The sequence below is a fragment of the Fukomys damarensis genome, unplaced genomic scaffold (assembly GCF_012274545.1).
Source record: "Fukomys damarensis isolate Sample0158 unplaced genomic scaffold, DMR_v1.0_HiC HiC_scaffold_28, whole genome shotgun sequence".
NCBI classification, from domain to species: Eukaryota; Metazoa; Chordata; class Mammalia; order Rodentia; family Bathyergidae; genus Fukomys; species Fukomys damarensis.
The window spans coordinates 23,000,668-23,026,977 of record NW_022900940.1 but is presented as its reverse complement, the minus strand read 5'-3'; the positions used below and the strand labels follow the sequence as shown (position 1 = coordinate 23,026,977).

The following is a 26,310-nucleotide window of genomic DNA, read 5'->3' as shown; positions in this document are numbered from 1 at the left end:
AGTACACACAGTGTCCTGTGGCGAGACCAAGAGAGCATTTGTACCTCCCACCGATGCCTACCCCTCCCAAGAATCTATTACACAGGCAGAGTCAGAGCAGCTTCTGGTTCACAGCTCCCTTACCATTTTGTCTCCTTCGTCTGGAATCTGCAGGCTCAGCAGCCCAGTGATGTCAGAGAGGGCTTATATTCAAGAAACAAATGGAACTGGGCCTGGTCCTGGCCTTGCCACTTATGATCTTGTGGACTAGTGTAAATTACTGCATCCCTGTAGTTCTCACCTGTAAAATGAGGGCAAGAACACCATACCAATATAGATAAAGTCTATGGAGCATCTGGCATGGTGCCTGACACTTAGCAGGAGCTCAAGAAATGATAGAATGGTATTGTTATAATTAGGTGGCATTCATAAATACGCTTTAAGTCCCACAATGAGAATAGTAAAAATTCCCAAAGACCGATATACCTAATAGTGGTGAAAATGAGGAGGAATTGAGTTCCTGCATGTCATGGGGGAAAGGTGAATTGGTTCCACGGCCCCAGGAATATTGGAGCACACTCTACTAAAGCTAAACTCTGTACCTCTTTTGGACCCAGCAATTCTATTCCTGGGTTTCATATAAACCTTAAAGATTACATACTCGTACATCCCCAAATCTAAAGATGGGCATAGCAGCAATCCTTCATAATAGCTAGAAACTAGAAATTGACCAAAGGCCATCAACAGTAGGATCACTAAATAAACACAATTATTTACAATGGAATATTACACAGCAATGAGATTAAAGAGATTACTATTCTATTCAACAACATGAAAGACCATGTGAAGCAGGGGTTGAGGGAAAGAAGCCAGACACTAAGGACAGCCAATATGCATAAATGCATACATATATATACATGAACACAATATATACATACATATATGTACAATTTCAAAAGTTTGCATATTTCATTTCACCAATGGGAATGGTGAGTCAGGAAGTAGTCAGGAAAGTGGTTAAATCCAGGGCAAACACAAAAAGTTAATGATTGGGAAAGGGTTCAAGAGGGGCTTTTGGATTTCTGTAATATTCTATTTTTTTACCTGAGTGGAAGTAAATACGTGGTTTTTGGATCTGTTCATTTTATAATAATTCAGTAATCTTGTATGTACATTTTTAGGGTGTCATCAAAAATATTTTAAAAGAGGAAGGGTGCCAGGCATAATGGGGCACACTTGTAATCCCACCACTCAAGAGGCAGAGGCAAGAAAACTTTCACTAGTTTGGGGTCAGCCTTAACTACATATTGAGTTCAAGACCAACGTGAACTACATAGTGAGACCCTGCTTCAAAAAAAAAAATCAATAAATAAATAGGAAGGGTAAAAATATCAAGGAATTAGTCCCCAACACACTTTCACTTATAAACTCCTATAGAGTCCACTATCCATCTTTTCCCAAAGTCTCCAGAAAGCCTTTTACTTCCTAATGGTAGTACTTTGCCTTCAACACTGTCAAGCATCTAAGTGAGTGACATATGTTAATTTCTTTAATCTTTATAACACCATACCAGAAAGCCCATACTTTTTGTGTCGGGTACAGTTCCAATTAATACTTCTTATTCTATCAAAATTATTAACCATGACCATTGCCCTCCTTTCACTCTTAAAAATGCCTGCAACTGAAGAATAAATTACATATTCATTCTATCTATAAGGTGGGTGCCATTATAATTATATTTTTTAAAAAAGCAAATCACACAGTGAGAATTTAGATGAGTTATCCAAAGTCACATAAATAAGTAATAATATTAAAATTTGAACTCAGAATCTAGTTTCTTTTTCATCTTTATTAAGTCTATTGATGCATTTTAGGTATACAATACAGTTACCATTCATCACTGGGATCTTTTAGCTTTATATGACTTATCTCAATTATTTTACCCCATTCCCCAGCCTTCCCTTCAGCCCTTCCACCCTTCCCTATTTACAAAGATATTGTTTCCATGTTTTCTCTTTTTGCATATTTTTCTTTTCCCTTTTTACCTTTCTCCTGCCCTTCCCACTTCCTCTACTCTTTTAAAACTTTTCTTCCTATTACACAATATCAGTTATACATTCCAATCCTTATTTACACTTTTTTTTTCACACCAGAGAAACTGTTCAGTATTTACACGTGTGACTTATTAATTCCACTGAAGACTATGGCCTTAATGTGCATCCACTTATATATAAATATATCTTGTTTATCTTGCTTTATGGTTGAGTAGCACTCCATTTTGTAAAAAAATACCAGGGCTGGGGATTTAGCTCAGTGGTGCCACCGCCTGCCTTGCAAGCAAAAAGACCTAAGTTTGATCCCTAGTACCCCCCAAAAATAAAATAAAATAAAATAATGTATAAAACCACATCTTTTTTATCCAGTCTCCAGTTAATGAGCAGTTGGGCTATTTCCAAATGTTAGCTATTGCAAACTGTGCCTCTATAAATATGTTCAGCATATATTGCTGTAGTATGATTCTTTTAATTCTTTTGGAAAGATACCCAGTAGAGGAATAGCTGGGTAAAATGGGACTTCCAATCCTAGCTGTTTGAGGTATCTCCATATTGATTTCCACAGTGGTTGCACCAGTCTGCACTCCCACCAATAATGAAGAAGGGTTCCCATCTCCCCACAACCCCACCAGTACTTGTTATTTATTGATTTCTTGATAGCAGCCATTCTTTCTTGGGTGAGATGGACAGTGTTGTTTTCATCTGCATCTCTCGAATGACTGGTGATGTTGAACATTTTTTCATATGTTTATTTGCTGCTTTTACTTCTTTGACTGAGAAATGTCTGTTCATTTCAGATGCCCATTTCTGAACTGGGTCTTTAAATTTGGAGGGGTCTGATTTGTTGTTGTTTTTTTTTTTTAGTTCTTTATATATTCTGGATAGTAGACCTTTGTTTGAGGAACAGCAGGTAAAAAAACTTTCCCACATTGTGGATTGTCTCTCAGCTCTGCTTGTGATTTCTCTGGCAATGCAGAATCATTTTAAAAAGATGAGATCTCAATTGTTGATTCTATCTGCTAGTTCCCATGCTACTGAGGATTTGTTCATAAAGTCTTTTCCTATGTCACTCTCTTAGAGAGTTCTACCTGACTTATCTTCCAGCAAGTTTAGTGTTTCTTTTTTAATATTTATATCTTTAATCCACCTGACTTTTAGTTTAGTGCATGGTGGAAAACAGGGTCTAGTTTTAATCTTTGGCAAGATGAAATCCAGTTATTCCAACACCATCTATTAAAGAGATTTATCTTTCCTCCAGTGAGGGTGCTTGGCTCCTTTGTCAAAGATGAGGTAGCTGACTACATCATAAGTTGTTTCTGCATCTTCTAATCTGTTCCACTGATCCTTGAGTCTGTGTCTTTGCCAGTACCATGCTGTTTTTATCATAGTGGCTTTGTAGTATAGTTTCAAGTTGGGGATTATGATGCCCTCTGCCATGTCTCTGTTGCCTAGAATTGCTTTTGCTATTCTAGGTCTCTTCTGATTCCAAATGAATTTTTGGATTGTTTTCTCTAGTTCTGTGACACATACTGTTGGGATTTCAATCAGGATTACTTTGAATCTGTATAGCAGTTTAGGAAGTATGGCCATTTTCACTATAATGATTCTTCCTACCCAGGAAAAAGGGATGTCTTTCCATTTTCTCATATCCTCTTCAATATTTTTTTTCAGTGTTGTAGTTCTCAATGTACCAGGAAATACTCTTTCTAATCTAGATCTCATTATTACCGAGATTCAGAAGATTTCTGATGTCTAACTTTTCTTCTCCTGCAACTTTAATCCATTTTCTGTTGTGCTGCCCTTTTGAAAATAGGAGATGTGCTCATTTCTAGAGCAAACCCTCTAGCTGACCCACCTCACATGTAATCGCCTCTGCATATTCAGGATATGGATGCAAAACATCTTCCTGTCTTAGTCAAAATATCCGACACCTACAATTTAAAGGAAGATTAGTTCATTTTGACTCATGGTTTCAGTTGATAGAAGACTGGCTCCAAAACAGAAACAGGATAGCTGAGGGGCATAGTGGAGGAAAATCTGTTTACATCATGGTGGCCAGGAAATAGAGAAAGGAGGATCCAGACAAGGAGAGCTTCCCTTCCAATTCACAAGCGAATGACTCATCTATACCCACCAGACCCCACTTGGTAACGGCAAGTCAGCTATACTAGGTCCCATGATTCATCTTGCAAAACCTCATCATATGAAGAGATGAAGTCTTTGGTGGATATTCTTGATCAAACCGTAACGCTCTTCTTCCTCTTTTTAAAATGATGTAAATATGCTCCCTTTCATATTTATATTGTTCTCATTCAATAATACCTTTTCCCAAGGCTTGAACTATGCCTGTAGATCTAGTTCCCACTGTTCCACTCATGTTTTCAATGAAGTACTCACTGCCAATAGATGAGCCATGCCACAGACCATGTTCTTGGGGGCTTTCAGAATAGTGGGTAAAACATAAAGGATAAACAGCAGGAATAATTAAATACTCATTAAATTTATGATGGTTGTGAAGAATGCAACACAGGACTTGACCTGATGGACTGAAGACTCAATAAGGCTTCCAGGACAAAGAGGCATTTGAGTAAAGTCCTAATGACGTCTGAACATAGGCATTAGATTGAGGAAGGTGACACGGAAGTTGTTTTGGGCAGGAGGAACAGTGCACGCAGAGACACTGGGGATAAAAGTGGTTTCAAAGAGCAGTGATATGTGAAGCTGGTAAAAGAGGCAGCAGAAAGTAGATCCAACAAATAAAGAGTCTGGTTGTTATCCTAAGTGCAATAAGAAGTATTTGGACTCATTTAGCCTGAAAATGGCATAATCCTATCTCGATGCACTGCTCTAATTCCTGGCTTTCAAATCATTGAATATTCTAAGTGCAGAAGGAAGCCAGCTCCGTTCATCCATGTATCCCAAGAGCAAAGAGCATTTTTAGAATGCTTTAAGAATGTCTTTTACAAATGAACAGCCTACCCAATGTCCTTGGTTACCAAAACATCTTTATCTTGTTACTGCCAACTAGTATACAGAGATTAAATTTGTCTGAAGTCCTGGATCACGGCCATCAGTTGCAAAATTTCACTATTTACCTTGTAATGAATCACTCTCCTCAGAGGAGCACTATTTACAATAAAAACAATGAACAGGGTGAACCCACTGCTGGCCAATGCCATGGCCCTATAGAGGTTCCATCTCTGTCTACCAAGGTATGTACATTTGTCTATTTGACTGTATGTATTAATATGGTATCCTACTTTATTACAAAAAATGCTTGAAAGAAGCTTATAAAGAAAGTATTTGTAAATAGGGAAGAGAGGAGGGGGTGAAGGGAGGGCAGGGGCAAGGGGGAAATATGAGAACCAAGACCTGTCATGTAAAGATACAAGATCTGAATGATGAATGTAACTGTACTGTATACCTAAAATGTACCAATAAAATAAATGTACCAATGAGGAAAGAAAGATAGAGAAAATAGAACAAGATAGCAGAAAAGAGAGCATGAATTCAAAAGAAGATAAAAATAAAAGGAAAAGCAAGAATAGAGCTGTAGCAATGGTTCAGGAATGAAGCTCTCACAAAAAAGCATTCTTAGAATTTTGTACACTTGGCTTTAAGTTTCCTAATAGCCAATACTGTTGAAATTTGAGGGCGATAATCTTCCTCAGAAGATCCAGAACCAATTGAGAAATAGAGCTAAGGCAAAAAAAATAAAATGCTGTTTTTCTTCTAAAGCTAGATTGAAGAACTAAACTTGGATCTGAGCCTCAAAATAATGGACTACATGTCTTGTATTAATTTAGCCCCCAGGCACCAGTAGCAGACATGTGGCTCAGTCCATCCATCACCCAAAGGAGGCAAAGATGGGGAATAGAGTAAATCTGTGCAAAATTGCTATTCAAAGTTCACAGCCTCAATTGTTTACAGATTTTTTTCCTTAGAACCTAATAATTGTTCATGGAAATACCCACAATTTCTGGAAACTGCAAATATACATCACAATAATTTGTTGGTGGGAGGTTTGCAAATAGCCAATCCGAGAGCGTTATTCAATTCTCACTGCTGATTGGTTGCTGTCCTGTAACCCATCTCTGACAGATAGACCAGCTCCAGTATAATAATAGGTAACTATCTTGAGTGTTCTGTTTGCTCTTCTTAAAGCCCTAAGATTCCACCCAAATACTTTGCATGTTCTAAGACTTTATTAACACGGTATTTTATTAAATTATATAACTGAAGGATATATCACATGTTAGAGATTAAACTACAAAAATAGGCATTTTGTAGGCATTTTTCTGGCCATAACTGAAATTTTGTTTTTCACAACTTATGGGTGCTCTAGGAACATAACCCCCATGAATTTCTGGAGTCCACTGTAAGGGCACCCTTGTCCTCCTCACAGAAGGTGGTCCCAAGGGAAGACTGAGAAGTCAGATATACCCACAGTAGTTACTATGCTATGTCCCCAGTTAAATTTCTCCCCACCTTAAAATTTGCTTATAAAAAGCAGAGAGGATGGTGGAATAAAGCACAATGATATCTTTCTATATTTTTGGAGTACATAGTTCTTTGCTGGTTTAACCTAAGCAAACATATTTTGCAGTGCTTCTCAGGTATTTATGTGCACCAAGATAACTAAAAGCTCTTACTGATATGCAAATGCCACTCCATAGATCTAGTGCTGGGGTTGTGATTGATTCTGTACTTCAACAACCATTCAGGTGATGCTGACTGTATTTGGCAATATATCACACTGAGGAGAAATGAAGGGTCAAGGATCTAGAGCAGAAGTCCTTAAATGGGTCCACACAGAACACTTTCATTCAGGGGATCTGGCAACTAGGAAGAAAAACTACACATCTTCAGTTAGTTTACTAACTTCTAACTGAATTTTGCCACGACCCTCTGTTATGAATGTAGACAATACACCACAGTAGTATGAGCAGCACCTGTGACTGTCACCAACAGAAATATAAAATCTCTTTCTGTCATTTTATTGTTGTTGCAGATATGTATCTCAAATGTCACTTTCATACATCTTTATGTCTCCAAACTACACTCATAACTGTTTAGAAATTATACCAGTGATTAGATACACTGCCAACTCTTGGTATTAAATGTGTTAATGAAGAAGTATATACATTTTGATCTCACAAATTTAAAAATCAGGGTATCTAAAAGATTTTATAACTGTACTTCACTGTAATCATATTTCATTATAATTGGTTTAAAAGCTGTATTTCACTATAATTGATTTATCTTATGCGTTTTATTTTGTGTGTGTGCACTTGAAAGTATCATTCTAGGAAAGGGTTCCTAGGCAGCACCAGGGATTCAGGAGAGCACAGTGCAGAAAGTTTAAGAGCCCTTGATGTGGAAGGGAGGGGCTTCCAGAAGCGGTAGCTAGCTGGTAACAGCATTGGCCGCGGCAACATCCTAGAGCCAGTTCACCTGAGTCTGAATCATCCCTCCTTCTGGGTGTGAGACTCTGGGTAAGACCTGTCCATCCACTACCCTCATTCCTTGGTAGCCTACATTTCAAATGGGTGGCGAAAGGATTTAACGGGCTAGTGTTTTAAGGTGTGCAAAAACAATGCCTGACTCAGAGAAAACACTTTATAATACAGAATATGAACATGAGACTCAGCAACTCAACTGTTCAAGTTTCTATTCAGCACCCACCTGGGAGACAAGAATAAATATTGCAAAATCTTATTCTCTGGGAGTCCACTAGTTCCATGGGAGAGATGACAAGCACACAAGAGGAAAACAATGAGCTGAGACTCAGAAATAGGTAGGCTCTGCAGGAACCCAGAAGAAGGAACTCCTGGGTGGGTGGAGGAAGAAGGAAAAAAAGGCTTTGCAAAACATTTATCAAACACCTCTCCACAGCATTCTGACATAAGCAAATGCATCCCATTTCCTCCTGGCTGTGGTTTCTACTGATTTCTTGCTTAAATTCCCCAAAAAGCTCAGCATGCCTTTTAAATGCTCAATGCCCAGGCTTCTTGTTAGCATTTTTCTCTTTTGTTATCACTGGCTTTCCACAATACCACAATGTCCTGGCAGGTTTATGCCTGATGCCAACACCTTGCTAAGTGAAAAGGAATACTGTTCTCCCCACAACCCAGGGAATGGCTTGTGGGCACAGGGCACCACTCACTTTTGCTGGGCAGAGATGCTCTCCAGACTGCTGAGTACAGTCAGAAAGTGATTCCCACAGGAAAGCAGCCCACAGCCAGACTTGTCCATTATTTCCTCTTGGCTCTACTGCCAGCTGTTTGGGAGCTCCTGGATGTTTTTGGTAGGTGATTAGCACTAATAACTTCAGCTCCCCCTCACTGCCAGTCACTACAGAGTTCTTCCCATGGTAATAGACTTTTCAGGTTACCAAAACACCACAGTTGGGGGGTGTGGGGTGACTTTAATGACAGCAAAGCATTTTCTCACAGCTCTGGAAGCCAGAAGTGGAAGATTGAGGTGAAGGACTGTTGGTTTCTTCTGACATCCATCTCCTTGGCTTTGGAGAGCTGTCTTCTCCCTGTGTCTTTGTGTCATCTGTGCTCTGCGTGCATCTGTGTCCTGATCTTTTAATCCCCAACAATCACATTTCAATTCAATTCCCTCTTTAAAGACTATGTCATCATATACATTATACTGGAGGTTATGGTTTACATATGAATTTGACAGGGAACAATATTCAGCCCCTAACATCACTGAAGCCAAAGGGGGCTATCACAGATAAGGACCTCATCGCTGAAAGATTAGGGAATATGCCCATTCTTATGCTATGCAGGAAGTGGAAATGTGCAGCCAAGATACTTTGAGGCCTTAGCCAGTGTTCCACCCACTTGACCACTTTTCTTCTGGCTTGGTCCCTGGACTCACTGGGAGGTCTGGACAATCCCCAGGTCTTCCCTCTGGACTATCTGAGTCACAGCCCCAAAGGACCTTGGGATTCTGCATTTTTACAAACTTCCTGCATGTCTGTAATGTAAGAACATTTTCTACCACTCCCATCCCAGTCCTTTTAACACCTGCTCTTGGGAATGTGGGAACCCTGTGAGCAGCCTCTATTCCCAGGATACCTCATTTCCGCAGAGAAGTTCATCTGCAGTGGGATGTGAGGCTGACTTTCCTAAGTTCCTACAAGGGTGTGCAGCATCCTCCACTTTCCACCTCACCATCCCCTTCCTATCCCCCCATCTCCATTCCAGCAGCTCCCTTGCCCTCTGCAGCCCACTTCTCTAGAGGCATCTGACTAGTTTCACCAGTGACCTAAATGGTTAAGGAACTCCCTCAGAGATAGAGGTCTGTGAACAGCTCCTCCAGCAGAAGCAGAGTTAGGGTATGAGTTTGGTCTGCCTGTTTCCCCTGAAAATCGCCAGTCTCCAGCCCCAGAAACCAGGAAAATACCAATTGCGCCCTGGAAATTCCATTTAAAACAACCGTTGGAAGCTCTGCCCAAGTTGGGTATATCCTGGAGTCTGTTTCATTATTTCACATCCTCGTGGGGTTATGAATAAAACACGACAGACTGTTCATCAAGTGGGCAATTTGATAAGTATATTCCTATATCGCTATCACTAAAGTCAAGGGAATTAATATATCCATCATCGGAAGTTGCCTACTAACCCTTAGTGATCCCTCTCCTTTGTTCCTCACTGGCCCAGCTGTGCTAGTCAGCTCTTTCCACTGTGACAAAAAAAAACAAAAAAAACAAAACAAAAAAAAAACCGCAATAATAAATGTAAAGAGAGGGAAATTTTGTTTGGCTCATAGTTTTGGAAGTTTCAGTCCATGGTTAGTTGGCCCATTACTTGTAGGCCTGTGATGCGGCAGCACCACATAGTAGAAGCACATTGCTGACCCCCTTCTCCTCGGCTTTGGAGAGCTGTCTTCACGTTGAGGGAGCTGCTCACCTGGTTGGAAAGTGAAGGAGAGATAGAAAGGAGCCATGGTCCCAATATTTCCACCAAGAGCATACCTCCATTGACCTAACCACCTCCCCATCAACATCACTTCTTAAAGACTCCATCACCTTCCCATAGTGCTACAAGCTGGGAACAAAGTGTTCACCATATGGGCCTTTGGAGGACACTTCCTCAGAACACAGCACCACCTCTCCATTGCTCCACCCTCTATCCAACTCCCATATCCCAGGCAATTACTGTCAGGCTACTTAAATTATTTTCAATTAAATGAACTTAAAAATCAGTTCATCAGTTGTACTAGCCACACTTGAAATGGTCAGTAGTCACCTGTGGCCACCTGTGGAACACTGATGATCTTGGTTTGGTTTTTTTGTTGTTGTTTTTTTTGAGAAAGGGTCTCATTATGTAGTTGAGACTGACCTGGAACTCACTATGTAGGCCAGGTTGGTCTCAAACTCACAGCAATCCTCTTGCCTCAGCCTCCCGAGTGCTGGGATTATAGGCGTGAGCCACAGTGCCAGACGAACACTGATGATCTTGAACCTTTTCATTATTGTAGTGCCTTCTACTGGACAGCACCACTTCGCCTATCTGATCCTGTTTCCTTTTACTCTGTTAAATAAACCTCGTTCAAATTTCTTCCAGGCTCATCCTTTAAGTTGATGTAAAAATCCACTAAGGAAAACAGTTTAGGCAGCACAGATTTGTACAGAAATACAGGCATGACAGACACATGACTACGTTTTCTAATAAACAGTTGGTTTCATTTCATTCTTGGAGCTTTACCTATCTTGGGTAATAGTTTCTTTGCCCTTTAGCTGCACTTTGACCCACCTGCAAATCTCTAATATTTGATTCTTTAACAAAATCATTTTTTGTGTGTGAAAAAGTTAGAGGAGGAAAGTACACTGCACCATACTCTCCGTCAACACCCAGCTTCCCAATTCACTGGTCATAGCACAGGAGTCCTGTTGGGCCACAACTGGTAACACAATATATAAGACCACATTCTATAGCTAGAAAAACCTCTGGCAACACGCACATGCATGTAAATATGCACGCACACACAGCCCTGCACACTCAGATACACTTTCACACAAGCATATGTCCAACTTTATTACTTTAAAATTATGTAGTTTCCATTCTAACATGACAAATATTTCACAACCTGAAAAGGTTAGAAATCCCTTCTGATGACTCAAACCAACATTTTTTAAATGGACAGGTTTGGATTAGTAAAACCATGTGCTATATCCCAAGAACATGAAAAAGTTTTCCTTAGTATGCATTGATCCTTAGAAACACAATTTTTTGGACAATTAAAAGTAGATTATGCTACTAGACCTAAGAAGATGATATCACTACTTATCACCTGGAGTCCCGAAGATAGCTATCTTAATTTAAAAGACCCCAAAGGTCAATCCTTAGTTAGTTCCTTATAATAATCTGTCTTGCCATAATTCTGCTCTTCCATTTAATTCCCTTATCTAAAGCAGCATTTTTCCAATTTTGCAGAACAATAGATCCATGAATTATTAATAAGTATCCTCCGGATGGTGGAAAAATATGTGCTTCTGCTACAGGGCTTCTCAGTGCCTTTACTAGGCTAATGTGTTTTACGAGTCACAGGGTGAACAAGATTAAAAAAAAGGTAAGTTTGTAAAATATATAGCACAGAGGTTTGCACACCAGATAATCAATCAATGTAATCTTACAATTATTAGCTATCTTAATTGGACCTTTTCTACCTGACATGTTAAGGGTTCTGTTCTTCCTAAGAACAACTCCTTGGATATAATGTTCCATGGAACACATGTTGAGAAAGGCTAACCTACTCATCATTTCCTGTTGACATATAACTAGCACTTTTCTCATTTCAATGAGCAAAGAAACAAGGTAAAATATGATGAAATGTAAGTCATCATATATAGGAAATATACGTGATTTATAAAGAAATCTTACACTTGATTTTGAAAGTATTTACAGTTCAGAGAACGATTCATTCCTACTTAAGCAGAACTTCATTTATTCTGCTTCCCTCCACAGAGCTAATGGTTCTGACAGCTTTACATGAGCTTCATTCCTTTATATTTACCATTCCAACCTCTCACCACCACCCCACCATGTAGATTATTTTGGCAAAAGATCTTTTTAATCAAATTAAGGACTTTCAAGACATAAAGAAATCCACAAGTCACCTTCCTTTCGTCATTCATTCATTAAAATACACAAATCTGTGGGTGATTCATTATGTATCAAATACAATTCCAAGTGCTGAGATAAAGCAATGAATCAAGTGGGCTACATCCCTACCTTCATGGGGCCTTAAATTCTGGTGAGGAGAATAAATTGATAAGTAAACATTTGTAATGTCAGAAAAGTGCTCTGGAGAAAAATGAGTAAGAATTAGGGGATTAGAAAGTACCAGAATGACAGTGATGGCTCATTAATTTTAATAAAGTCTTCACTGATGAAGAGATACCAGAACAGAGACCGAATGTAGCAGTGAAGTTGTGCAGATAGTGGGACTTGGAGTACTTGAATAACAAGAGGAAGAATGTAGCTGGAGTGGAGCCAACACCAGAGGGAGTTGTAGATGAAGTTGGAAGAATACAGAGTTGGAGAGGGAATCAGATGATTCAGGACCTCGCAGGCATTTACAAATGCTCTGGCTTTTACTATGGGGAGTGGAGGAGGGATGTGGTACGCTTTGTTTGGAAAGATGACGCTACCTGATGGACAGAAATGGAACCTGGTAGCTGTGAGAGTGGGGCCATAATCCAGACACAAAGGATCATGGGGGTTTGGGCCCCAGAGGCAGCAACAAAGGACACTCTGGGAATGAAATTCATTAGAGGAGAAACAACACCAGGCACACTTCTTTTCTACCATCAGGACCTGGAGAAGAGAGCTGCCATGACTGATGGGAAAGAAAGGCTTCTGTCTTTGTAGATGAAAATGTTCGGTGGTCATGGTTAATCTTTGCTCAGTGAATATGCCAGACTTTAGTTTGTTAACATGTGCCATCTTCTCCCTCCTCAAAGAAATTTATGTAATCAAGATCTAAATCAAGATGCCTGGTGGATTACCATAGCTACAGGTTCCCTGGCAACCAGGATTAGACTGATGGCTATTGATCTATGGATTCCCAGTCTCCCCCACCCCCGCCGCCCCAGGGATGTAGTACACAGTAAGAGGCATCCGGATTCCAGGAATAGTTCACAGCAGTGGGGAAAACATTCAGTCACCATGTCATTCCCTCTGACTGTCCCACAGAGGGGGAGCCAGCTTACAGGCCCAACAGCAGATTTAGGCTTTAGTGTATTATAACTCAGACAGGCGACTACCCAACTTGCCATTAGCAAGAAGTTTCAGAGAATAGGTGGGAGTTCAGAAGACAGAGGCAATAAATCTGGCTATTAAGACAATAGAAATGAAAGTGAACAAAAAGATATTTAACAAATAAATGCTGGAATACAGCAGGGAACTAAAAATGAAGAAACAGTGTAAGAGGCTCAGCAAACTGATCAAAATGGGCTAATGGATCCCCTGCCTGTGATTTGTATATAATGTTCTTTATTGAAAAATAACCACACTCATTTGTTTACATAGTATCTATGGCTATTTTCATAATATAGTGGTAGAACTAAGAAATTATGATAGAGACCTTGTAGCTCATTGAAACTTAAATATTTGCTAGTAGAACATTAAGAAAAAACTATTCTCACCCTAGTTCCAGTTGGAGGAACTTACAGCTATTTGGCTGGAGGACTTAACAGCTACTCTTTCTTACTCACCAGAGTATGTGGCCTGATTTAAGGCCATAGTGGTGCATAAGATATGCTAAAGAAATATTAACAAGCTTCAAGGTATAGCCAGCACTGCTTTCATAATAAGGAAAGGTGAGAAATCCTGTAGCAATAGCTTTACTTTCTTACCTCATCTGGCAAAGTACCAGACAAGAGGAATAGCAAAAGAGAACCACATAAGAACCTCAGTACTATTTAATTCAAGTTCACTGCTATGGAATTAATTGTGTTTGCTCAAATTTATATGTTAAATGCAATGGTATTTGGAAATAGAATATTTTGGAGGTAATTAGGTTTAGATGAGGCCTCAAGGGTGGGGCTTCCACAATGCTACTAGTGTCCCTATGAAGAGATATCAAAGATCTGCACACAGGGGCTTTTGCTCTCTTTTCTTTGTGAGGCACAGCAAGAAGGTGGCAATTCGCAAGCCAGAAAAAAAGCCCTCACCAGAACTCAACTACAATGGCTCTGAAATCTGCAGAACTGTGAAGAAATACATTTCAGTTATTTAAACCACACAGCCTAGAGTATTTTGTTATGGCAGCCTGATGAGACAAAGACATTCACCCAAATGCTTCAACCTGTCATTGGTGAGAGGCTGGGAACAACTGTGAATTATGGCTGCTGAGACATCACAGAAACATCACATTCCCTCCTCCATTATGTGGCTACTACTCTCCTCTCTCTATCTCCAGGAAAGCCTAATTTCAGTTTTTATCTCTTCCAAGAGCCCAACCAGGAGTCAATCAGGAAAACTGGAACAAAATGGTTCTTTCAGTTTTCCAAGAAATCCTTCCTCATTAATGACCCGTGGACACTCGCCAATGCCCCCCAGGTTTTCCTGCAGTGCTTCCATCTGCTGCAGATTATTTTCTGGAATCAGGAACCTTAGAAAAGGGTGCAAAAAGCTTCTAAAATAGTCAAGGTAGAAAACTTCAAGGATTCTGGTTAGTTTCTTTCTTGCAATCTTAGCTTATTGGAGAATGCTTGGTTGACCATAAGACTAGAAATTACCTAAATTATTACTTCTAATGGACTGGAAGGATTTCAGAGACTTTAAACCTTTAGGAATTCAAAGAGGTCCCTTACACCCTGGGGGCAGGGGGGATAAGGACCATACTGTATTATAGATTTTCCATACACACACACCCACTGACCGTTCCAAAGAGAGACAGAGACACAACTATTGTCTCCACAAACTTCCAAATATAAGCTTGAAAAATATTCTGGGGGTAAGAAATGGTGGGATAGACAAGACATTTTATTCTACAAGGAAGGTTCTCAAAACCCTGAGTCTCTTTTGAAAACCTGTTCAGCAAAAAACAAACAAAACCTTTTTTATCCTCTGTTGAGAAATTAAGTTGCGTTTGATTTGATGACAAAATAAATTCAAGATCCTTCTTTTAAAATGTTTGGACAGGACCTGAAAATGCTGTTGACAATGCTGTTTCTTGATTCTTTGGGATGATACAAGTAATTCACCCCTAGAAGGTTGGCACAATCGTCTCTGGAGCCCTGCCATCTGCCCCTCTTTATGCTCCACAGACCACATAGCCATGGGATGAGCTCTTCCCACAGGCAGCTCATTCTTCTTTCTCAAAGAGCTACGGGCAATGATGGTGCTTTTCTGTGATGGATTTTTGCCTTTTTCTCCAGAGCCTTCTGTCGGTGGATTGTTTATTTCTCATACTACTGTTGCTTTGTTAACCTTGAGAAAGTGGGAGCAGAATGCTCAGAGGTCGGACCTCAACAAGTTAATGCAAGGTTCAGGGGCTGTCCTTCCACAGAGTGTTCAGGGCTGCTTGGAGTTTTGCTTCACCTTTTGAAGTCTGGTGAAGGTTGAAACATATACTTAAATTTCACTGGTCTGAAAAAGGCTAATAGAAAAATTGGCCGACCATGAAGAGGTCAAGAACCAACAGAAAAATACAAATGGTCAATAAACATGCTAATGTTAAATTTCACATTAATAAAAATTACAGATGTAAATCCCAACCATGAGATTCTATTTTTGTCCATCATATCAGCAAATCCTTTCTTTTTTAAGGTAATACTCCAGGTTCGTAAAGATATGTACAGTACAATTAAAACATTTTGAAAACTTTTGGGGATATAAGTTGGCAATATGTTTAAAATCTTATAATTTTACATAAAATCATCACTCTAGAATATATATCCAACAAAATTTCACATCTATAAATAGAGACTAAGGAAATGTAGTCCATGGATATGCCGGACTCATAGTGAGGATAATGGTTAATTTTATGTGTTAACTTGCATGGGCATAGTGCCCAGATATTTAGCCAAACATTATACTAGATGTTTCTGCGAGGGTGTTTTGGGATTAAATTATCATTTAAATAGTGGGCTTTCATTAAAGCAGATTACCCTTGATAAAGTAGATGAGCTTCATGCATTCACTTGAAGGCCTAACTAGAACAAAGGACTGCTTCCCAAGAGCAAGAAAAAATTCTGCCAGATTTACTTTGTATTTGAACTGCAACACTAGCTCTTCCCTGAATCTCTGGTCTGCTGGCCCACCCTGAAGATTTTATTTATTTACAGATATATAGATATATAGATAGATAGATAGATAGATAGATAGATAGATAGATAGATAGGCAGATAAGCAGACAGATAGACACAAAACTATGGTTGGATCTAAAATGTCCCCAAGTCTCATGTGCCCAAAAGAGTCTGGGGAAGGTGATTATATCATGGGACACTAACCTCAAAAGTGTGTTAAACCACTGATGAATTCCTAGCTAAATGTACTATAAAGAGGTGGACCTGGAGGAAGTAGGTCCTGTGTGGTATACTTTGAAGGGTACATCTCTTCTCAGATTTTTCTCCTGGTCTTGATTCTGGCCACCATGAGCTGAGCAGCATTCCTGTGCCACGCCCCTCCATCAGGATGATTCTGCCTTGGAGTCAGCCAACCATGGACTGAAGCCTCTGAAAATATGAGCCAACCTAAATTCTTTCTCCTGTAAGATGTGTATGTAGAGTATTTTGTCCCGGCAACAAAAAGCTGACTAATAAACACACACACACACACACACACACACACACAATTTATTTTGGCTCTATTTCTCTGGAGACTACTTACAAATACAGTAGGCAACTTCCCTCTATCTGCACCTTTAAACTACTATGTGAGGCTGGTTCATCCTGTCCTTTGGGGAAAACATGAGTGAAACCCTTGCTATCTGTGGTCATTTTCACATATTAAAACATCCTTTGATCAATTTTTGTCCCAAAATAGACTCTCACCCCTTTGTGTTGACTCTCAGGTAATAATTTAAAAACCCATAGTCATCTAGTTCTAGGCTTTCCTCCATCCAGGACTGCAGCACAGAGAGCTGTGGCTGGTTTTCTCCAACTTGTCCTGTCTCCTCTGGCCTCCTGGTGATCTACTCCTCAGACTGCCCCCACCCCTTGAGGGCTGGTATAGCAGAGTGGGAAAAGGAGGTTAGAAGTAAACTTTTCTGACAGCAGTGACAAAATAGGCTTTGACACCCAGTCAGTGGTCATTGTTTAAGGCTGCTTTTGTCATGGGGCAAATTCATGGAGTCTTCAGAGATGCTACTCCAGCCTGTCACTGGAATCTTTGAACTGCTTCTCCTTAGCAGGGACTGTGCATCCTCCCTTTGGCCTCACGGTGCCCTGGGTTCCCAGCAACCTACTCCACATAGGCTTTCCCTTCCTCCTGCACCCTGCCACCAAGTGGTCTTAGGCTGGCTCTTTCTTGCATGCCTCCTGGTTGCTCCCGAGACAGGTTTCACCCATTCCACCACAGAGCATGCCAGTCTGTAGAAGTCGGCAGAGGATGCTCCCAGGAAAGTGCACACACATTTCTAGGCACTATTATCTTGGGTGGTACAGTTACTCCTTGGTGTCCACAGGGACACCCAGGAGCCCAGGTGGATATCAAAATTTGTGGATGTTCAAATCTCTCATAAGATGGCTTAGTATTCACTTGTATCCCAAGGCAAACCCTCTCATATACTTTAAGTCATCTCGAGATTACTCATACTACCTAATACAACGTAAGTGCTATGTAGTTGGCTTACTGTACTGTTTAAGGAATAAGACAAAAGTGTGCATGTTCAGTACAGATGCATTTAAAAAATTTTTTTGACCTGTAATTAGTTGACACTGTGGATGGAGAACCACAGATACAGGAGCCACCTGAGGCCAGGTAGGATTTGCTCCTGTTTTCAGATACTACTTAGGTAGCCTGCAAACCCCCAACTCTGGAGTGTCAGAGCCAATGGAATCTACTAAGGAGAAACACACAGCACTCTGATTTTTTAATTAATTTTATTGGTACATTTAAGGTATAAAATATAATGACATTCATCATTAGAAATTTTCACCTTTATATAATCCATCATGGTTCTTATTTTTGTCCCCATACACCTGCCCTCCCTTCAACCCCTCCACCCCTCCCTATCTACAAAGACTTCCTTTCCATTTTTTCTTTTTCTCGTATTAATTCCATTCCATTCTTCCCTGTCCCCTACTCTTCTCATTCACCCTTCCTCTTTGCACCTTTTCTTTCTATTTCACATTATCTGTTATATACCTTTTAGTCCTTATTTACACTTTCAGTTTCTCACACTAGAGAAATTATTCATATGTGTGTCCTATTCATTTCACTTAAAAGTATTGCCCCAATGTGCATCCATTTAGCTATAAATGTCTGTAATTTCTCATTTATGGCTGAGTAGTACTCCATTTTCTAAAAAAAAAAAAAATTCTTTATCCAGTCTCCCACTTATGGGCATTTGGGCTGCTTCCAAATTTTAGCAATTGCAAATTGTGCTGCTATGAACATGGTTACACATACATCACTGTGGTATAATTCTTTTAATTTTGGGGAAAAGATACCCAGAGGGTGAGTAGCTGGGTCAAATGGGACTTCCAATCCTAATTGTTTGAGGTATCTCCATACTGCTTTCCACAATGGTTGCACCAGTCTGCACTCCCACCAGAAGTGGAGCAGGGTTCCTCTTTCCCCACAGCTCCACCAGCATTTGTTTTTGGTTGATTTCACCATAGCAGCCATTCTTTCTGGGGTGAAGTGTAATCTTAACATTGTTTTCATTTGCATCTCTCAAATGACCAGTGATGTTGAACAGTTTTTCTTATGTTTATTTACTATTTCTGCTGGGGATTTAACTCAGTGGTTCCACCACCTGCATCGCAAGCACAAGGACCTATATTCAATCCCCGGTACCAAAACAAAACAACAACAAAAAAACTTTATTTACTATTTCTACTTGTCTGAGAAATGTCTGTTCATTTCAGATGCTCATTTCTGGATTGGGTCTTTAAATTTGAGAGGTCTGGTTTTTTTAAAGTTCTTTATGTATTCTAGATAGTAGACCATTGTCTGAGGAACAGCTGGTGAAAATTTTTTTCCCACATTATGGGTTGTCTCTTCACACTATTAATATAGTGCATTACATTTACTGATTTGTGTATGTTGAACCATCCTTGCATCCCTGGGATGAATCCCACTTGATTAGGGTGTATGATCTTCTTGATGATCTTCTGTATTCTATTTGCCAGTATCTTAGTAAGGATTTTTGCATCTATGTTCATTAGTGAGATTGGCCTATAGTTCTCTCTTTTGATTGGGTCTTTCTCTGCTTTGGGATTAAGTTGATGCTTGCTTCCAGGAATGAAATCATGAGTATTTCTTTCCTTTCAATTTAATTGAAAGTTTAAACAGTAGTGGCTGTAATTCCTTTCTAAATGTCTTGTAGAATTCAGCAGTGAAGCCATCAGGACCTGGGCTTTTCTTAGTTGGTAAGTTTTTAATTTAATTTTCAATTACATTGATTGATATTGGGTCACTTAGAAGTTTTAGGTCATCTTCCTTCAACTTCGGTAATTCATATATATCTAGGAATCTCTCCATTTCTTCTGTATTTTCCATCTTATTGGCATATAGGTTCTTGAAGTAGGTATTGATGATCCTCTGGATTTCTGCTGTAATTTCACCCTTTTCATTCCTAATTGCATGGATTTGGGCCTTTTCTTTCCTTTTTTGATAAGGTTGGCTAAGGGTTTTTCAATTTTGTTTATTCTTTTGAAGAACCAACTCTTGGCTTCATTGATTTATTTGTATCATTCTCTTAGTCTCTATTGCATTCGTTTCTGCCCTTATCTTTATGATTTCCTCCCTAGTATGAGCTTTGGGTTTGTCCTGCTCTTCTTTTTCTAGAAGCTTGAGGTTCAGCATCAGATAGTGTAATTGAGCTCACTCTGTTTTCCTAATATGAGTATTCACTAGTATGAATTTCCCTCATAACAATGCTTTCATTGTCCTACAGATTCTGATATGTTGTATTGCCATTGTCATTTAATTGTAGGAATTGTATGATTTCTTCTTTAATTTCCTCTATGACCCATTGGCTATTCAGAAGTGTGTTGCTCAGTTTCCATGTGTTTATGAAATTCTTGCAGTTTCTTTTGCTATTGATCTCCAATTTCATTGCACTATGGTCTGATATTATATAGGGGATAACTGCTGCACTTTCTTAAACACATTCTATGAGTGAGTATGTGGTCCATTTTGGAGAACAACCCATGTGCAGCTGAAAAGAATGTGCATTCTGATTTTGTGGGGGGGAACACTCTGTAAACATCTGTTAAATTCATTTGTTCAAGAGTTTGAGTTCTAATATTTCATTGTTTATTTTTTGTTTAGCTGATGTATGTATTTGTGACAGTGGGGTATTGAGGCCCCCCACTACTACTGTATTAGTGCTTATTTGATTTTTCATGTCCATTAGCATTTGTTTTATATAGTTGCCTGCAGTAGTTTGGTGCATATATATTAATGATTGTCATCTTCTCCTCTTGGACTGTTCCCTTTTCAAAGATATAGTGTCCTTCTTTGTCTGTTAATCAGTGTAGGTTTGAAATCCACTTGATCTGCAAAGAGGATATCTACTCCTTTTTGGGGGGTTCCTGTGGCATGGAGTATTGTTTTCCACCCTTTAACTTTCAGACTATGAGTTTATTTTTTTTAATAAGTGTGTTTCTTTATGCAGCATATTGTTGAAACTTGCTTCTTGACCCATTCTGCCAGTCTATTTCTTTTGATTGGTGAATTGAGACCATTAATATTTTGGGTTATAACTGATATATACTGACTTATCCTTGTCATGACTTTTTCTTTTTGTTGGATTCTCCCTCTTTGCATTTAATTTCTTGTCATGCCTGATGGATTCATTCTGCTGGGCTTTCTGGGGTTTTGATCCTCACTGTCTTTTCCTAGGATATGCTTAAAAATTTTTGGAGTGCTAGTTTGGTACTGTGAAGTTCCTAAGGTGCTCTTTGTCATGAAAGTATCTTATTTCTCCATCAACTCTGAAATATAGTTTTGCAGGGTACATCAATCTGGTTTGGAGGTTGTTTTCCTTTAGGGCTTGAAATACATCACTCCAAGCTCTTCTGTTTTGAGGGTTTGTGTTGAGAAGTTTGCTGTTAATTCTGATGGGCTTTCCTTTGTATGCTATTTGTTGCTTTTCTCTAACTGCTTGTAGAATTTTGTTCTTCTGTTGGATTTCTTAAATCTTAACTATTATATGCCTATGTGTATTTGTTTTGATCACAGCTAGTTGGAGTCCGATGTGCTTCACTTATCTGTGTGCCAATTTCTTTTCCCCTTCTTGGAAAGTTTTCTGCCATTACTTCTGTGAGCAGTTTTTTTTTAATGTCATCTACACTCTCTCTTGTTTCTGCATTGACTCTGATCAGTCTTATGTTATTCTTTTACATCATCTAGCAGCTGATTTTTTCTTTTCCTGGTCACTAATTGCAATCCTGTCTTCTATGTCTGAAATTCTGTCCTCACATTGGCTCATTCTGCTGTGTAAACTTTCAATGGAGTTTTTAATCTCCTGGACATCTGTTTGCATCTGTTTTATGGATTCTATTTGTTTCCTATGTTGGAATTCCATCTTGTTTCTCAGCTCCTCTATTTTTCTATCTGTGTCCACTCTAGATTTATTAATCATGTCTTGCACTACGGGCACAATCTCTGCTGTTATCTGAGAAATTATTTCTGATTTCATTTTTTCCAGATCCTCTTTCATTGTCAGTTGAGGGAGTCCAGGTTGTTGAGTATCAGATTGCTCCATCTCATTTTCCTTTGGTGTTGCCTTAGGCGATCTGGAAGTCTGTTTTTGAGACTTGTTTATATGTCTTTCCATTTCAACAGATTCAGCCTGCTGTGCCTTTGTTGAGGCAACTTTTTGCTCACCCAGTGGTCTTCAGTTCTCAGCAAGCCACTCAGCGGCCTTTTATCTGCTGCTCACCAGTACACCAATTCCTGGGTTCAGAATGGTGACCTTCTGGATTCCTGAGCTGACCTGTTTTCTGGGCAGGCTTCTGTCTGAGGCCTATGCACACTTGGGATGGTATCTAGGTATGCCTATTGCTGGAGCCCCTACGTATCTATTGTCTGAGAGGGCCTTTGGCTGGGGGCTGTGCACCCGAGTTCCTGTTGTCGGCACAGGCTTCTGGCTAGGGTCTCCATTCACTTATCAGTGGTATTGGGGTGAGCCTCTGGTTGTTGTTTGTGCATCTACCTGTGTAGTTCTTTTCCAGGCAGGCCTTTGGCTGCAGCAGATAGTATGGCAGGCCTCTGCCTGAAGCTTGTGAGCCTGAGCACTCTGATTTTGACATCCTTTTGTACAACCTAGGAAAGTAATCTCAGTTTTATAGGTGTCAAAACTTAAGTCTCAAAAATAGTAAATTTTCCCAGAGTGCACAACCAGCCTATGGTAATGGGTAGATTTGAACAAAGGATTGTCTATCTCCAGCTCAAATTCTTGGCATCATATTATAGCTCTTAATGAAAAGGCTTTTAAAGACAACTGGCCTTAAAATGAAAGCCCACACCATCATAAAACATTTCCACATCTCATTGTTCCAAAGCAAGAGGGTCAAGGTACATTCCCCTCTTCACATCATCCCAGACTTAGTTAGGGCTAGTGTGGGCAGACTCAGAGGAAGGGGCTGCCCATTATAGGCTCTGGGACACCCTGGGCTCTGCACAGCCCAGAGTCCTGGGCCTTGGTCCCTTTTCATCTCAGAATGTGGAGTGGCATGTTCCACTGCCTTGCTCTGCTGAAAGATGTGAGAAAAGCACGGTATAAGCACTGAATGTCAGTGTCAATAAAAGTCATTACAAACATAACTGAAAGCGAGAGAAAACAAAACAGCTCTATAGTGTAGGAAGGGAGGTTGGGGGGGGGGGGTTCCAAGACTTTGCTTAACCCATTTCTATACTGGGAGGGATAAATATTTTCCTTTGTGATTGACTTGAGGCTGATGGATCTTCCCTTTGGACATGATAGATGCTTCCAACTCTAATGGCTTTGAGAGAGCAGGGCGTTCCATTCCTGAAGCATTTCCCCTGGGAAGCACATCAAAGCTGCTTTGTTTCAACTGGGATGCACTACCCAACCCTCACCCTCTGGATCCACTTACTTGCTTGCTGGAATCTACAGTAAGCTCTGTAGCTGACCCCAGGGGTCACCCCACAAGAACCTTCCTGTTTGAAACTTGTTCCACCAGCTGCATTTCCAGGCTCTGAGTCATTATCCTCCAACCCTGACATCCATACACCCTTTAGATGAAAGAGCCTCACTATCCTGCCACCCTGAACACAAAGGCAGCAGCGTTTTACTTGTTTAGATTTGCTTTCAGTTTTTAAAACTAAAAGCCTATGTTGCACTTTTTTTCTTATTACAAAAGCAATACATGTTTGTCATAAAAATATTCAAACAGTGCAGATAAGCAGAATGGAAAAATAAAAAGCACCTATTATTGCATCAAACAAAGAATAAGCACAGTGAGCATGTTGGAATACATCTTTCCAGACCTTTTCTCTGCAGAAATATCCCCATTTAATGCTGCACAAGGAGATCACACTGAATATTCTGGTAATGAACTTGCTTTTTTATTTGGCACTGTGTTGAGAACATTTTTCCATGTCATTAAATAGCTATATGATTTTTTTTCTATTTTGCAATATGAACAAAGTTTGATAGTTTTTGTCTGAATATAAAAGCAATTCACACTTAAAATTTCATACTTTTTACCTCAGCCATTGCACTCCTGGGGCACTGCAGAAATAGGAGGGTCAATCAGAAGAATGCACACTTGACTTTTTTTCCATTTGAAAAACAGAGACATTGCCAACATTGACTCTAAACAATTCTTAGGAATTATGACTCTAATTGGTTGGAGGAACTTCACAACACTCAAACACAAATGTATTCCCATCCATCTTATGTCTTTAAATTAAATTAGAAGACTCTCATGCCCTTGCTACCTTCCCCCTCCTTGATTGGAAGTGATGCTTATTATCATCCTTCCTGGCAAACTACTTCTCCAAGAACTATATAAAAACACAAAGCCCCAGGTCATAAACTTAGAAGAAAAAGCTCAGCCCAACTACCCCCACTGACTGCCAACCATTGGTCTATTCTTTCTGCTTCCCACCATGGACTTTTGGGGTGACAGGGCCTACAGAGGGTTCCCAAGGTCACAGGGCTAAGTGGCAAAGCTAACACAGAAACTTAAAGAGTCTGGCCCCAGAGTCCATAGTCTTTAATCTGTGCCACACCACCTCTGACTTAGAAAATGCAGAATAATGAATTAGGCTTTCCTGTGGGACCGTTGAAAGGGTTAAATGTATACAAAGCACCGTAACTGCACACTAAGTCCTTGATATATGGGAGTCAAAATTGCTAAATTACCATTTTCTGGGTAAATTCGATAAAGTATTATGCACAGCCTAAAATTATTTTTAAAACTATGTATTAATATAAAAAACCTCAGCACATAATGAGTTAAAGCAAATATAAAATAGTATTATGCTTATGTTGTGCCTTTGTGCAAACTATGCTCACCATTTGATATGCTTGTTACTTGGCAATAGAGCTACACATTTATAATAGGCTTGGCTGGGAAGCTTTGCTCCAAACCGCAGGTCCAGTTAGATTTGTCTCCTAGGTGCAGACGGGGCACACTTCTGCTCCGTACAAGTTCAGTGGGGCCCAAGTGGAAGGGGCGGCAGCCAGCTAGGGGAAGCTCTGCCGGTGGTAATGGCAGTGGTGCAAAAGGGTGAGTGTAACTGCATAAGTGCACATCAACCCTCTGCTCAGATAATGTTCACTGACATACCATGGTCAAAGGAAATCACAGGGCTGAGCCCAAAGTCAGCCAATGAGAAAGTACATTCCCCACAACCCCAGGAGGCCAAAGCAAATCACAAGGCCAACTCCAACATCAGAGAAACAGGGTGTCTACTTTTCCCATGGGCATGAAGAAAAGGGAGTAGTTATCTTGGAACAATGATCTACTTAAAGAGGGACCAAACAGGAATAGAGAAAGTGGAGAAAGATGATTAGCTTGGTAAAAGTATAGGTATTTTATCCTCTTTTCTTTCCAAAATTACACTTAAGATTTTAATGACTTTAAGATTGCAAAGAGGAAAACTCAATAATCACTCCTAAAATAGAAAAGCACAAGGAACAACTAACAGTGATACCATTTGCTCTCTTGTGCAGCAAGTACTTGCTGAGCCCCTCCACTGCCCGGTAAATCACAGCCCTGGTCCTCATGGAGCTCATAGTCTAGACAAGGAGTGAGAATAACCATGATGAGGCTGAGGATGAAGATGTATTAATTATAAAATATCCTGGTGCTATGGTAGGCCATTTACACAAATTAATCACTTACGATCCTCACAAAAACTCAGAGAAGATTCCCTTACCATCTCATTTTATAGAAAAGAAACTGAGGCTCAGAGAGGTAAGTAATTTGTACAAGGTAGCACAGCTAGCACTTGGCAGAGCTGGAGTTCCAACCAGACAACCCAGCATCACACCCTGCATTCTTAAGCACTTCATATATCCTTTTCCACGTATTCTTTAACCCCCAACTAATCCTTACTCTTTCAGTCGTAAACCTCCTCATCGTCCCTACATTAAAGAATTGCTAGCACTAAGTGTGCCTCCTCTGGGAGCGTCTGCAAACACAAGGTCTCCCCTCTCTAACAAATTAGATCCCACAGGCAGGTGCAGGCAAAGTATGCTAGCCTTCAAGACATGTTATTAAGTCTGGAGAAGAGACAAGGGCAACTCAACAGTGCTCACTTCCTAAATGTGTGAGGGCTGAGAACACCCACTCTGAGGATAGTGAATAGCCTATTTTTACCTCAACTAGAAACAGTAAAAATAAGGGCTTACACACAGCATCAGGGAACTACATGAAGCAAAAAGTGCACCTTCCAGGTGAGTGAACAAGGGTTTCTAGTATGAAAAGAGCCAACCAACAGGAGTCTAAATGAACCTTTTCAGAGAAGCAGGGAGATGAAGCAGGTCAGCCAGGGTGGGCAAGGTGCCGATAGACAGATAACCTCTCAAAAGATCCTGCAATTCACTGATTATTCTATTCAGATTCTTTTTCTTTTCTCTTTTTTTTTTTTTTTTTTTTTTT

General features: G+C 39.9%; 1 long non-coding RNA gene across 1 annotated transcript in view; it reads right to left on the bottom strand.

The window, feature by feature from the left end:
- LOC104872115 overlaps nt 1-26,310 on the bottom strand; it is a 116,193-nt gene that overhangs the window by 89,008 nt on the left and 875 nt on the right. Inside the window, exon 2 of the long non-coding RNA XR_783061.1 lies at nt 124-280. This is a non-coding gene — a long non-coding RNA (uncharacterized LOC104872115). The remainder of the gene's footprint in view (nt 1-123; nt 281-26,310) is intronic.